Source organism: Lygodium microphyllum, chromosome 21 (assembly GCF_053477565.2).
Source record: "Lygodium microphyllum isolate KBCC chromosome 21, Lygodium_microphyllum_v1.1.10, whole genome shotgun sequence".
Lineage (NCBI taxonomy): Eukaryota > Viridiplantae > Streptophyta > Polypodiopsida > Schizaeales > Lygodiaceae > Lygodium > Lygodium microphyllum.
Window position 1 is genome coordinate 36611339 of NC_141155.1, and position 13158 is coordinate 36624496.

Consider the following 13158-nt stretch of genomic DNA (forward strand, 5'->3'; position numbering starts at 1 on the left):
AGGGCAACGCTGTCCTCATGGATTATCGCCCCGTACCGGTGATGGCATTAGGAAGAGGATGAGGTAAAGGCCTAGGAGGGCAAATGCAGGATCCAATCACCTGTTGGACTTGTGGTCACCCAGGTCATGTCTCATCATGCTGCCCTGAAAGGGAGCAACAAAACAGAGACAAGGTTGACCAAAGATGTGCTGAGTGCGGAATCACCCATCTCTTCCTCGATTGCCCAAGGCGAAAGCTGTCGTCTACCTCAGCCAATGAGCCATCTGTTCCATTGGGGCTGTTTGGTGTTGAGAACCACGATGGGCAGGCCACGCCTATCCCATTGTAGGTCATGACCCGTGTCCAAACAAAGCAGGCCGACATCTCTCTGCCAAGACCTAGCAATCTCAATGCAGCCTCGATAGGGAAGAAGAGCCGTAGATGGAGGAGGAAGAGGTCGGAAGCTAAAATCGCACTAAAAACGGAGAGTGCTATAACTCTGCCTGCTGGAAAGAAGTTCTTTGATGCAGAGGCAGAGACGTCAGCCCTTAAGACGGTCAAAAAAGAAAGTGCTAAGGTAGGGGAATACCCGCATTCGAAGCAACAATTAGAGGCCATAGAAAAGGTGAGGGAATGGGTGAAGGAAGCCCAAGAGCATCTAAAAAACGTTGAGCCCATCATAGAGGACGAGATCAATGATCTCTCCAGCATAAGTACTCCAACCTCGCCTCCATAACCAAAGTCAAGAGAAGCATATGCACCACAAGTGGTGCCCCTAAGGCCAAGCATCGGCGCTACGGGGCCGCAGTTCAGTTAGGGCCACTGGTCAGGACGATCTAGGTTAGTGGAGAGACGAACACCCAACAATCTCGTGACCACGTTGGTGACTACCCCTGTAACACTTAGCCTGGGGAATCTACTTAGGCAGCACCTCACCCTATGGCAAGATCTTAAGCAGTGGGTTGAAGGGTCATAAGAGCAGGTCAGGACAGATCCTCATGACCATGATGTAGAGATGCAAATACCGAGTTTGACACTGCACTCTATGCCTAAATCCTTGCGTGTCAATGCCTTCTAGAAAGGTTTCGAGATGCATGCGGTCTTACTAGTTTTAGCCCTAGGCGATACAACGAGGAAGGGAATTGTGGACACGGGGGCTGGGGTTACTGTGCTTAGCCACGCAGTGCTTCAGACTTGGGGAAATCCACCTATTGAGACTGCTAGGTTTGGGTGGTACATAATGAAAAGAGGGTGAAGACACTGGCACGGCGCCTCGCTCTAGCAGAAAAGGAAAAGATCATTGCAGAGAGCAAGGCAGAAGCTGCCCAATTGGCCTTCAATGCCCAAAAAAAAGCCTTCCTCGACACCATCAGGGACACTACCCGCTCAGAGGAGGGAGAGCCGTTGGAGGTGGCACAAAGAAAGCTCAACATTGCACGAAGAGCCCTACACGTAGGACTATAATTGCCACCCCAACCTGCGGAGCTTAGTCTGGGCCTGGGACGAGCAACAGAAATACCTATTACTGGCCAGCCTAACCCCCGAGGAAGCGGATGCCCTAGGATTTGAAGAGAGAGCACCACAGGAAAACCGGTAGAGGGAGGAAGCCAAATTCAAAGTTGACGTGAACAGATTTGCGGAAGATGTGATCCCACAATCCCCCTCACCGCACAATCAGGAACAACAACCATTTGACCCGCCCCTGGATAGACAAGCCACGCTCAAGGAGCGATGGAAAAAATTGATGGAGGAAGCCAGGAAAAGGCTGCAAGCCAAGCCAGTCATACGGCCATCTGCATCCCTCCCACCATGCCCCGATGACCTCCCAACGCAATTCCATGCGGACCTGGTGGCCTGGGAACGGCAGGAAATTGAAAAGGACCCTTTCTCTTTCAGCTTCCTTATGCCTAACAACCTGAGAAGGGTCCTGCCAATCAAAGTAATGGAGGAGGTGATCGCGGTGGGCAGTCGACTAGGCCAAAAATGGCTGGATGACAGGGCAAAGACCCCCACTCTGTGGGGCATGGAGGAAGCAAAATTTTGGCAAGACAAAGTATACGAAGTGCCACACCATAAGGGGCTACAACTGCCAACCCCTCTGGAGAAGGTAAATATGCAATACCAACATGCTCGCCTAGATGGCATTTTGCAACACCCTACCCTACAAGAGGAACCACCCCACATTCATGGAGTATCCTCGTAGGGTAGGCGTGGATTTTGTCGCCACCCTCTATGGGAGGCATGACTTCCCTGTCATCTACAATTCTAATGCCACCTCCTTCGAGGATGCCCTACATATTGATTTAGGAAGCCTAACCGACTCCATGACGTGCTTCCTCGCGAAATTCTCCTCCTATCTCGATCTCGCTTTCATAACTATGTGTAATTACCTTAGGCTCCTTAAGCTCCTGCTCAAGCAAGATCCGACACCTCAAGAAAATAGCTTGCCTCCCCTCTTTTTGAATCCCAATGCTATTGATAGCTGCGCTATGGCCCGCTTAATGATGAGAGCTAGCCTACTATCTTCCTTTTGCCTAGCTCTCCTAGAGGATATGACTGACAACCAATTCACTAGGTGTGATCACCCCTTCCTATCCACCACCTCTGTCCACGCCCACATAAACATGAAAGGGTACATGCAAAGCCACCAATTTTTACGCAAATCCATCCGCCCTCCTTCCCCCCCTCATTCCGATGATGAGAATTAGACTTGGTTATCATACTCCTGATATAATACTATCCCTAAATGTATCCAAAAAGAAGAAAAAGAAGAAGAAGAAGAAGAAGAAGAAGAAGAAGAAAAGGAAGGAACAGAAGAAAAGAAAAGCACGAACGCCATTCCACACTGAATGGACGGAAAAACTCACTTGCAGAACCAATTAGCACCACAAAAGCACGATCACTGCACCTAGGGGTCCTTAAGTTAGGCATGTCTGGTGGCTTAGGTCATCTGGCTCCGCTTCTAGTCCCCTAGCCATTTTTGCTCCCCCACTTTACGCTTAGGGGACATCAAGGGAAAGACACACCTAGGGAGGTAACACTCACCTATGGTTAGACCTGTCACCCTAAGCCACTAGCACTGCACCCCCTTGGAACAAATGGGGGTCCTCAAGTGTGGGACATCACCCGGGCTCGCCTGCAGTTAGACCCACCTCCCCATTCCACTAGCACGAGCACAATGCACCAACATGATGAGGAAAGCACTCCCCTTAGGTAGAGCACAGCACCTTCTTCTTCAGGCACCCCAAAAGTGCCAAACCACCAAATTCGGAGGCCCTCATTCACCCATGACATCTTATGAGCTGCTCCGATGAACATCATTCTTGAGCCTCCACAAGCACCTGAGATTACATGTGGCCCTCATCCTTACACCAACGCCGAAGTGCCATGGGACTGGCACCCATCTAGGAGGGGGGTAATGTTAACACCAAGTTGAGATGGCGGAAAAATGGAGGAAAAAGCAAAAGGAAGATGGAAAAAGAGCAAAGACATGCAGGTGGCCTCTAAAGATGAACCGGGGCAAAAAGTGCAACCTTAAATGAAAAGGCACCTCAAAAAACTCAAAAAACTCTTGTAAAAGAGCGCCAGGCTCCCTCCTGTGCCAATTGTAAAATATTAGATGGGTGTAGGCTAGAGGCACAATGCTAGAAGAGGGAAATGAAGAAAGGACCTTGCCACAATGGCTGGTCATGTAAAAAAGGATGGGTGCCCATGGGATTTTAGAGTTTGTATATATAAAGTCCAAAAAGTGAATAAGAGATCATTCTTTGGTGTGTGGCAACAAGAGTCTTCTTCTTCTTCTCTCCTTCTCATCTTCTTGCTTGTGTGTGCTCTTGAGGGAGGGAGTGTGAGAGTGTGGGGGAGTGAGTGTGTGAGAGTGAGGGATCAAGAGGGTGAAGCTCTTCACCATCTCCTCTTCTCTTCTTCTCTTCTCTTCTCTCTTCTTGCACGTGCGGCTATGGAGGATGGAGCTTGGAGGTGGAGGAGGCTTGAGGATGCTTGAGCTTGCATCTAGGATCGTGGAGCTACCAGCGTGTGTGAGAGAGGAGACAACTCATATCGGCACTAAGGTAAGCTCACTACACTGGTAGGATCGACGATGCATCAGCTAGGTGAGTGATAGCCATTAGAGCTTGCTTTGAACGCTTGAAACAATAAGCGGTCCGTGGGTCTTGGCGGTAGAGCGAAAGCTCCCACATTGTTTAAATGCATCTTTGATTGGCCGTGGAAAAGAAAAGTGCATAAGGCATTTAGGTAATAATTTTCTACTTGTAGATTTGTATGACATAATCGTTGTCGATGTTGTCCAAGTAGTTGCATTGCATGGAAATGAAACCATGAACTTGCCTGTTGCATATGATGATGCTTGCATTTTAAGTCAGATTAATTGCCGTAGAACGGATTAAGTCAGCATAGTCTTATGACATTCGTCATGCATGAACTTCATTTAACAAAGTTGTATCTAGAAAAGGTTGCATGTCACATATTCGTCATGCATGAACTTCAAATGTCAAAGTTGTATCTAGAAAAGGTTGCATGTCACATATTCGTCATGCATGAACTTCAAATGTCGAAGTTGTATCTAGAAAAGGTTGCATGTCATATTAAAGCTTGAAAATTCAATTGCATTAAACGAAAGGTTGTAGGCATAGCTCCTCCATGTAAATCTATGTAGGTTTTATGCAAGCTATTTCCCAAATTGTCAGTCATCATGATTTTAGTAAGGAAAAGAAATGGTATTTGCAAACCTTATAGTTGCATCGAAGTAATGAATGGCATATTTGCGCATAATGCGATGTCTTGCAACTATTTATGCCTTTAGAATAAATTTAGCATCTCTAAGAAAAGATTGTTTCTTGTCGCAAGACAAGTAGACCGATTTAGCTAAATCACTTGTAATGACATAACCCACATGGGATTCTTCAAAGCATAAGTAGTTAGTACAACGAACACCTCAAAGTGCTATCTAGGGCTTAGCACTTTAAAAATTTTGCCTAGTATCGCACTTGGGACGCCAAGTCAAGACTTTTGAACCCAAAGGTCCTACCCACATTCATGGAATGATTGGGTTAATTGGACACCCAACAATAACGATTTAGGGTTTTTACCCTAGGGAAAATTGGCCTAATATTAGACTTCTGATTGAGATTAGAAACCCTAGGGCCAATCATTATCGGCCTAGTAAGGTAAGGGTTGGGTTGGATAAGAAGACATCCCAAACCCTATATCTTAGCCAAACATATTTCTTGACCAAGAAACACCGTTTGATGGGAGAAATGATCCCACAAGTTAGATGCGACTCCAATGCAACAAGTTACAACATTGCATGGCTTTGTGTTTTAATCACAAGATAGATTTGCCACTCCTTGGAATAAGATTGGCAGGTTCTAGCGCAAGTCTACCTTGCAAGAGGATGAGTAGTCATCCTGCTATATCACCCTTTCTCGGGCTGATTTTCCAAGATAAGGAAGTTAGGTATTTCCTAGCAAGCGGAGTGATCAAATCAAGTTAGAGCGACAAGGTCGCCAGGATTTACGCTCTTATTTTGAGGATCCTAAGGTGTTGGTTAAATTGGGTTAATAGGGTACAAACCCTAACCCTAGGATAAAAGGGTAAACAATTAAAACCTTGTGGATCTTGCCAAGCCGCAATCGATCCTAGATCAAATGCTAGATGCATTCGGAGAGACGGATTCACATCTTAGCAGGGTTGGCCAAACAAATGACCACTAGATTGATTGTGTTTGTACAATTTAGGAGCACTGTTTGTATTGCTTTGCTCAAAGAAATAAAATATGGAAAAATAATTAATGCTTCAGGTTGAAGGCCTGGAGGGAGAGGCAGCATCAATTACCCTGGACTGTCTTCCTGACCCTAACCAAGGGGGTTGTTAGCCGCGCCGGGAACGTGGACCGAACCCGCCGCGAGAGGTCTCTCCATTGGGCGCTGCTGGGAGCAAGAGGACGCTTGGGTGCTAGGGGGGCTCTGGCCGTAAATCCCTTGCCTTTTGGGCCTGCACAAGAGGTCGATGTGACTCGGGATTGGATCTCGAGGCCCCCATACTAGTCTACGGGCAGAAACTTGGATTAGTAATCCCTGAGGATTGCTGGATTGCCTTCGAGCGGATTATGGATTGCCTTCGGGCGGATTATGGATTGCCTTCGAGTGGATTATGGATAGCCTTCGGGCTGGATTATATGAAGTATTCCAAAGATAAATAAGATCAATTGTTGTAAAGAAACTTGTTACATTGTTTTTCTATGTCAGTGCTAAGATTACGTGGAGAAACCGGTGACTAATTGGATAATTAAGGAAGCTATTTTATGCGTGTCCAACTAAATGTGGTAGGTAATTAGACAACTAAAGAAACCCCGAGGAAAGTATGGTGGATGTGGCCATGCGTTCGTCCTACGGATGGGTAGTCCCAGTTGGCGGGGAACTTTTCTCAAACAAAATCGATAGCAAGGAACAATGACTTAAAATCTAGGATACTAGAGTCCCAATTTATGTTGTTTTAGGGGAACGGAATGGGACTATGCCTTATGGGCACAGAGGTCGAGCTTTGCATCCATCTCATTTCGCATTCTCCTTGAACCAAGTGCAGCATGAATCCGCTTTGACCATGACATTTCTGGGTAAAGTAGTTTGCCTAGGGTTCAACGCTAGCTGCTGTTTTAGGAATTTGACCACTAGAAGAACCCTAATTCAGGATGATCCTAAGTGGGAACGGCCCGAATGCTTCTGCTTCGTGGAAAACTTGGGAGGACCTAGATCGCAAACCCCGTGACATTCCGTGGGAGTGCCAGGCAGTGTTTTCTAGACTCCCTTCCCGATGGGCTGCTAAGACATGTCCTGCAAGTGAACATGCCATGGACACGTTACACAACTAGACCACCCACTTGACCTAGAGCCCCATTCCAAGCCAGTGAAAAAACCCCCTATAGACTTTCCAAGTGTGAGCGTGAAGAGGTTGCAAAGCAAATCAAGGAGTTGTTGGAGATGGGTTTCATTGAACCAAGTTCTTCCCCCTATGAAACCCCCTATCCTTCTAGTCAAAAAGAAAGATGGCTCCTTTCGCATGTGCATTGACTACAGAGATTTGAACAAAATTACAATGAAGAATCGCTACCCCATCCCACGGATTGATGATTTGCTGGATGAGTTAAAAAGGGCATGCTTTTTCACTAAGATTGACTTGTGCTCTGGCTACCATCAAATCCGTATGCAGGTAGGAGATGAGGTCAAAACGGCCTTTAGGATTTATCGTGGACTTTACCATTTTCTTGTGATGCCTTTTGGGTTGACTAACGCCCCTGCCACCTTTCAAAGCCTCATGAACAAAATCCTAGAGCTCTTTCTATTCAAGTTTGTGCTTGTTTTCTTTGATGACATCCTCATTTATAGCAAGTCATCTATGGAACACTTGACACAAGTTTGGAGGGTGTTTGACATATCGAGAGAGCATCGACTCTTTGCTAAGGAGAGCAAATGTATATTCATGCAGACATCTGTGGAGTACTTGGGACACATTGTGAGCAAAAATGGTATATAGGCTGACCCGAAAAAGGTGCAATTTGTTAAGGATTGGCCCACTCCTTCCACCACACTTCCTTGCATAGCTTCCTTGGTCTCTCTTCATTCTACAGACGCTTCATTAAGCACTATGCCACCATTGCAGTACCTTTGACTGATCGCTTGAAAAAAGAGTCATTCTCTTGGGATGCCACTGTCAATCATAGCTTCCAACAGTTAAAGGAAGCGTTGACTTCAACCCCCATCCTTGTTTGCCCTAACTTCTCTAAGCTATTTACCATTCATTGTGATGCCAATGTCTGGGGTTTTGGTGCAGTCTTGTTGCAAGAGCATGGTGTGATTGCATTTGAAAGCCACAAGCTTGATGAGAAGGAGATGCAAATGAATGTATATGACGAAAAGATGTTGGCCATCCTCCATGCCATCAAGAAATGGCACCACTATTTGTATGGCAGCCACTTCCAAGTAAAAAGCAATCACCGAGTCCTCCAATACTTCTTGACTAAGTCTACTTTGGCCCCTAAGCAAAGGCGATGGGTGGCAACCTTACAAAACTATGACTTCAACATATCATACACATGGGGCAAGGATAATAATTTGGCTCGTTCTCTCTCTCGAATGTGTGCATGCAGAGTGTCATCTATCTCAGAATTGCACAGTGATTGGGTTGAAGAGCTCCAAGAGGCTTACTTGTTAGATTATCATTTCAGCCACATATTTGAGAAATTACGGCATGGGGTTATGGTTGAAAACTCCCAATATCAGCTCAAGCATGTCCTTATTTGGTCCCATGGCAAGATTATCATCCCACACACTTCCCCCTTCACGCAAAAGATCATGGAAGAAATGCATTCTTGCTCCATTGCTGGTCACGTGGGTGTTTTCAAAACATATGACAGGATTGCCAAGAGCTTTCATTGGAAAGGCTTATGGAGGGACATCAAGGACTTTTTGACCAAATGTGTTCCATGCCAATAGAACAAGAATAGTACACTCAGGCCCACTGGCCTCTTGTAGCCTCTCCTTATTCCTAAAGGGAAATGGACTCACATCGCAATGAACTTTATCACTAGCCTTCCTATGACCAAGAAAGGGTGGAACAATATCTATGTGATAGTTGATCACCTCACCAAAGCTACCCACTTTATCCCCACTAAGGTCCAATATACTGCCTCTCAAGTGCGCGCCACTCAATTTATGGAAATATCTTCAAGCTGCATGGCTTACCACAAGTCATAGTACATGATCGGGATGCAAAGTTTATGAGCAACTTATGGCAGATAGTTTTCACCTCCATGGGGACCAAGCTTGCTTCATCAACTACATACCACCCTCAGACTGATGGCCAAACTGAGAGAGTGAACAAATGGCTTGAGACATATTTGAGGCACTTTTTCCATGATATACAACACAGTTGGGATATGTGGCTTCACTATTGAGTTTGCATATAATCACTCCACACACTCTAGCATTGGAGTTTCCCCTTTTGAGGCCTTATATGGATATAAGGTTCCCCTTCCTACAATCCTTTTTATTGATAAGATCAATCCACATAGTCAAGCTGAATTGGATCACATGCAAGCTTTACTTCAGTAATGCAAAATGAATCTTCAGAAGGCCCAAATACATATGAAACTCTATGCTGATGAAAAACAAAGGCACTTGGAATTCCAAGAGGGGGAATTGGTCCTTTTGAAAGTGCCTAAGTCCCGCTACTCCACTCTCAAAGAGGGCAGTAGTAACAAGCTAGCCCATCGCTTCTATGGCCCATACCGAATCCTGAAGAGAGTTGGCGACTTGGCCTACCACTTAGAACTCCCCCCTACCACCAAAATCCACAATGTGTTTCATGTCAGTCAGCTGAAACCCTTTGTAGGCTCCTCAATGGACTATGTGGAAGAACTTCGCCCCATAGATGAAGAGGGCATCACTCAATATGTTCTTGAAGCAATCATTGGGCAGCAAGATAAGCACTTACGATCCTGATCCATCAAAGAATGCCTCATCAAATGAAAATTCCTACCCTTGGAAGAAGCCTCTTGGTGCCTAGCAACCATTCTCAATGAATTTCCCTACCTCTGTGAACCCCAACGGCTGGAAGACTAGCCGGTCATGCCCCAAATTGTCCACTTCCCACCCACAGATTGCACACTGTTTTAGAACAGTTTTGTACTTACTCAAATCACATGCATGTGCATTCTACATAGGCTGAAAGTACTCATCATAAGCTCCGTTTTGATATATATTACACCCTATTTGGAGCAGTTTACTTCAGCACACCGGTTCAGGACTGCATGTTGTCCCTAGTCTCTCCACCCCTAATCTTCATTGTCAAAGGGCTCTGAGTAGTACTCTGCACCCCTCCCTTAGCCCACCCATCCCTCCCTTCTATTTCTTCTTATTTTTTAGGGAAAAAACCTTTCGTGTGGGGATGGATTGTAACAAGTGGGATACACACCGACTAGGGTTTAGACACCCCGTTGTTGAAGGGTTCCGAAAGCAAAGTCACAACCACAGAGGTTCTTGAGAAATTCCAAGATAGAAGATCAATCAAGCGAGATCAGGCTATGCAGGACAACCTGTCCGATCTAGCATACATGTCAACAAGAGCACCTCCAACAAAAAGATCAAACTCCAAGTTACTTTTAAGAATATAATTATGAATAAACATCCCATGGGATAAGGCTGCTATGCTAGAGCATACTTTAAGGACAGTCACAAACAGATATTTGTCTTCTTTCACACAAGACTCATACATCTGTCAATACAGTCGCACAGCTTGCTCCTCTCATCCAAACTGCACATGAGTTGAAATAATTGCAGTCCATGTGAAGACATTTTGTTGTTGAATATGCCAAAATACATAAAGTGCTTCCAGCAAACTGTAAGCAGGTGCTCCAGTTTTGGATTCCGACACTTGTAGTTCCAACCTACTTGCAATGCACAAACTCCCAATGGTAAAAGTGGCACCACACCTTGTCACTTCTTGTGACTTCCCCCAGAAACTTCCGTTCAATTCTCTATTTTCGTTCTATCCCTTGTAAGAGGATTACATAAAAAACTACAAGCATACAAGCACAATATGCTTGCACCTTGCAATACATTTTCCACAACATACTGAACACTGCAAAGAATGATAAATAGTGAAGATACAATCTCAAAGAAGAAAATACAATCATGCAGGCCATAATAAAGTCACATTTGAATTGGAGAATGACTCTTTCCTTTAATCTGATCAAATCAGCCAACAAGCTCAACTCTGCATGATTCCACCAAAAACCTCTATTGATAGTTCATCCTCTGCAGGTCCTTCACAATCACTCACAAGTTTAGTTGCTCGTTTGCATGCTCTGATGTGAGAGTATCATGTGCTGGCCATTTTGATCCCAATTTCTATTTTATATGCTGATAAAATTGTTGCAGTAAGATATTGGTTGCCTTAGTTGATATAACTTGATTAGATGGAGTCATTGTCCAATTATGTGTGGCATAGTATGTAGTAGTGCTTCCTCTGGCTATGGCGTGGACATGGAACGTCTCGAAAACAAAACTTGCACATTCCTCTTCCTCTGAAGCAGCCAATACATCTCTTCAAAGCGCACACTAAGAATCTACTTGATAGACTTTGCAGTTAAAACGAGATGATCTACTACGTCAACTGCTGATCAAGCTCTGATTTTGAGTTCTCCCTTTCTTCCATGTTGGCAGTAACTATCCTCTATTGTCCTCCCTTGAGAGCGTACCTGAGAAATATCAGGTTTGGTGCTGCCCAGCCAAACATTGCTGAAAGGACAGTCCTCAGCGCGAGAGCTCCACCTTCTATTGTGTTGTCAAATTTACGGTGCAGTGGATAGCTTATCATCTGCTGGATTCCAACAAATTTGAAAGCTGCAAAACTTTGAGCATAGCCATGGAAATCACAGTAACTATGCACCCGACAGGATAAAGAACGTAAGGCAGAATAGGCCTAACCACTACATGTGCCACCCCTACAACATTATGAACAGCTATACTTTTTGGCGTAATCTCCGTCAGTAAAAGAATAACAACGGTCATTACTCCAGTTGCAGTGCTGACTCCTACCTCTCCAAACAGGGCAATTGTTGCATCAATTACTAGAGCAATTGCTACTATATTTGCAACTGTTATGCCAATAAGAATTGTTGTAAGGAATCGAGTGACATCACGTCGTAACATTTGAAAAACACCTCCTTCTTTCTCCTTTTCAGCTAGTTCACGAACCTGCTCTTTCTCTTCAATAGCTCCACTCAACTCTGCACCCCTTAGCATCAGCTTCAGCTCTTCCTCCGTAACAAAAGGCTCTCTACTACTTTTAAGCCCCAATCCATTACCACCAATCCAGTTCAGACCACATTCCCCTGCTTTCGTTCCTTTTTCTTCACCAAATTCTCTGCCCGTCAGGTGTCTTCAAATCTCAGATCTTCATCTTGCCTTCACAAACAAAGCTCCTTTTAGAATTTAAGATCTCCATCCGTCTGCGATCATCTTCACTTGAGGAGCTGACTTCTTATGACAATGTCTCATAATCTGAGCTACTATCTAAACTGTCATCTGAATCAGAGCTTTTAGAGTCTGAATCAGAGTAGTATCTTCTTTTCTTCCTCTTTCTTCTCTCTTTCCAATGCCGTTTGGCTCTCTTCTTCTTTGAATCATTGTTTTTCTCCCCTTTTTCAAACCCTACAATATGCTCCCCTTTTACCAGAAAAGTGACCCCTCCCACAATAGCCATCCTGGGTAGACCGGGTCGACGGTAAATAGAGCTTGAACAAAACAGATTTGAAACCCAAATGGCATGTTCTCCTTAGCCATAGAAAATATTAAGGTCTTTATAGTTCTGACGAAGGTGAAGATGAAATGATTCCAACAATTACCCACCACTCCTATCATTTCACCATCCATGCCATTATAAAACAAAGCAGGACATACACGCTGTAGTTGAGCAGAGGATATCATATCTCTGTGCATTGGGAGACTCAGCATGAGCAGTTTCCCCCCCCACCATATTTCTTCCAGTCATACTTTACTTGGAAAAGAACAGACAGATCAGCATGCCCTTGCATAGGATAGACTAAACTGAACCTATCTAAAATGTGTTCAGCACTATCATCCCCTGTAAGCAACGGAACTCTTAAAAATCCCTTAAAATTTTGACTTGTAGTGAGGTTTGCAGACAAGTAGAGACCATCAAAGCTGTATATTAGCCAGGTTTGGCCATTGTTCATTGTAACCTTGTGCTTGGTGCAACTTTCATCTTATGTAACCTTCAAAACCACATGAATGGAGGAAATTTTCAACATGGAATACTCATCAAAGATCAATGTGACATAAGGAGACCCTCTCATAAGAGGCACTGTGAGTCAACCTGGAAGCTCAAGAGATACACTCAGACCATCATAGTATGACACAACATACTTGCCAACAATAGTCTTCAAGCTCTCTGTGGCATCTGTGTTTCTTTCACCAATTATAGAGTGGTAAAGCACAAACCTAAGTATGTACAAAGTAAAAAATGTCACACACACAACTTTTTGGTGGATTTTACACCTCGGATGCGAAGCAATACGAAATTGTCACACTGATTGAGGTATTTAAGGTGTAAGAGCCCTAGATTAGGGTAACCAATTA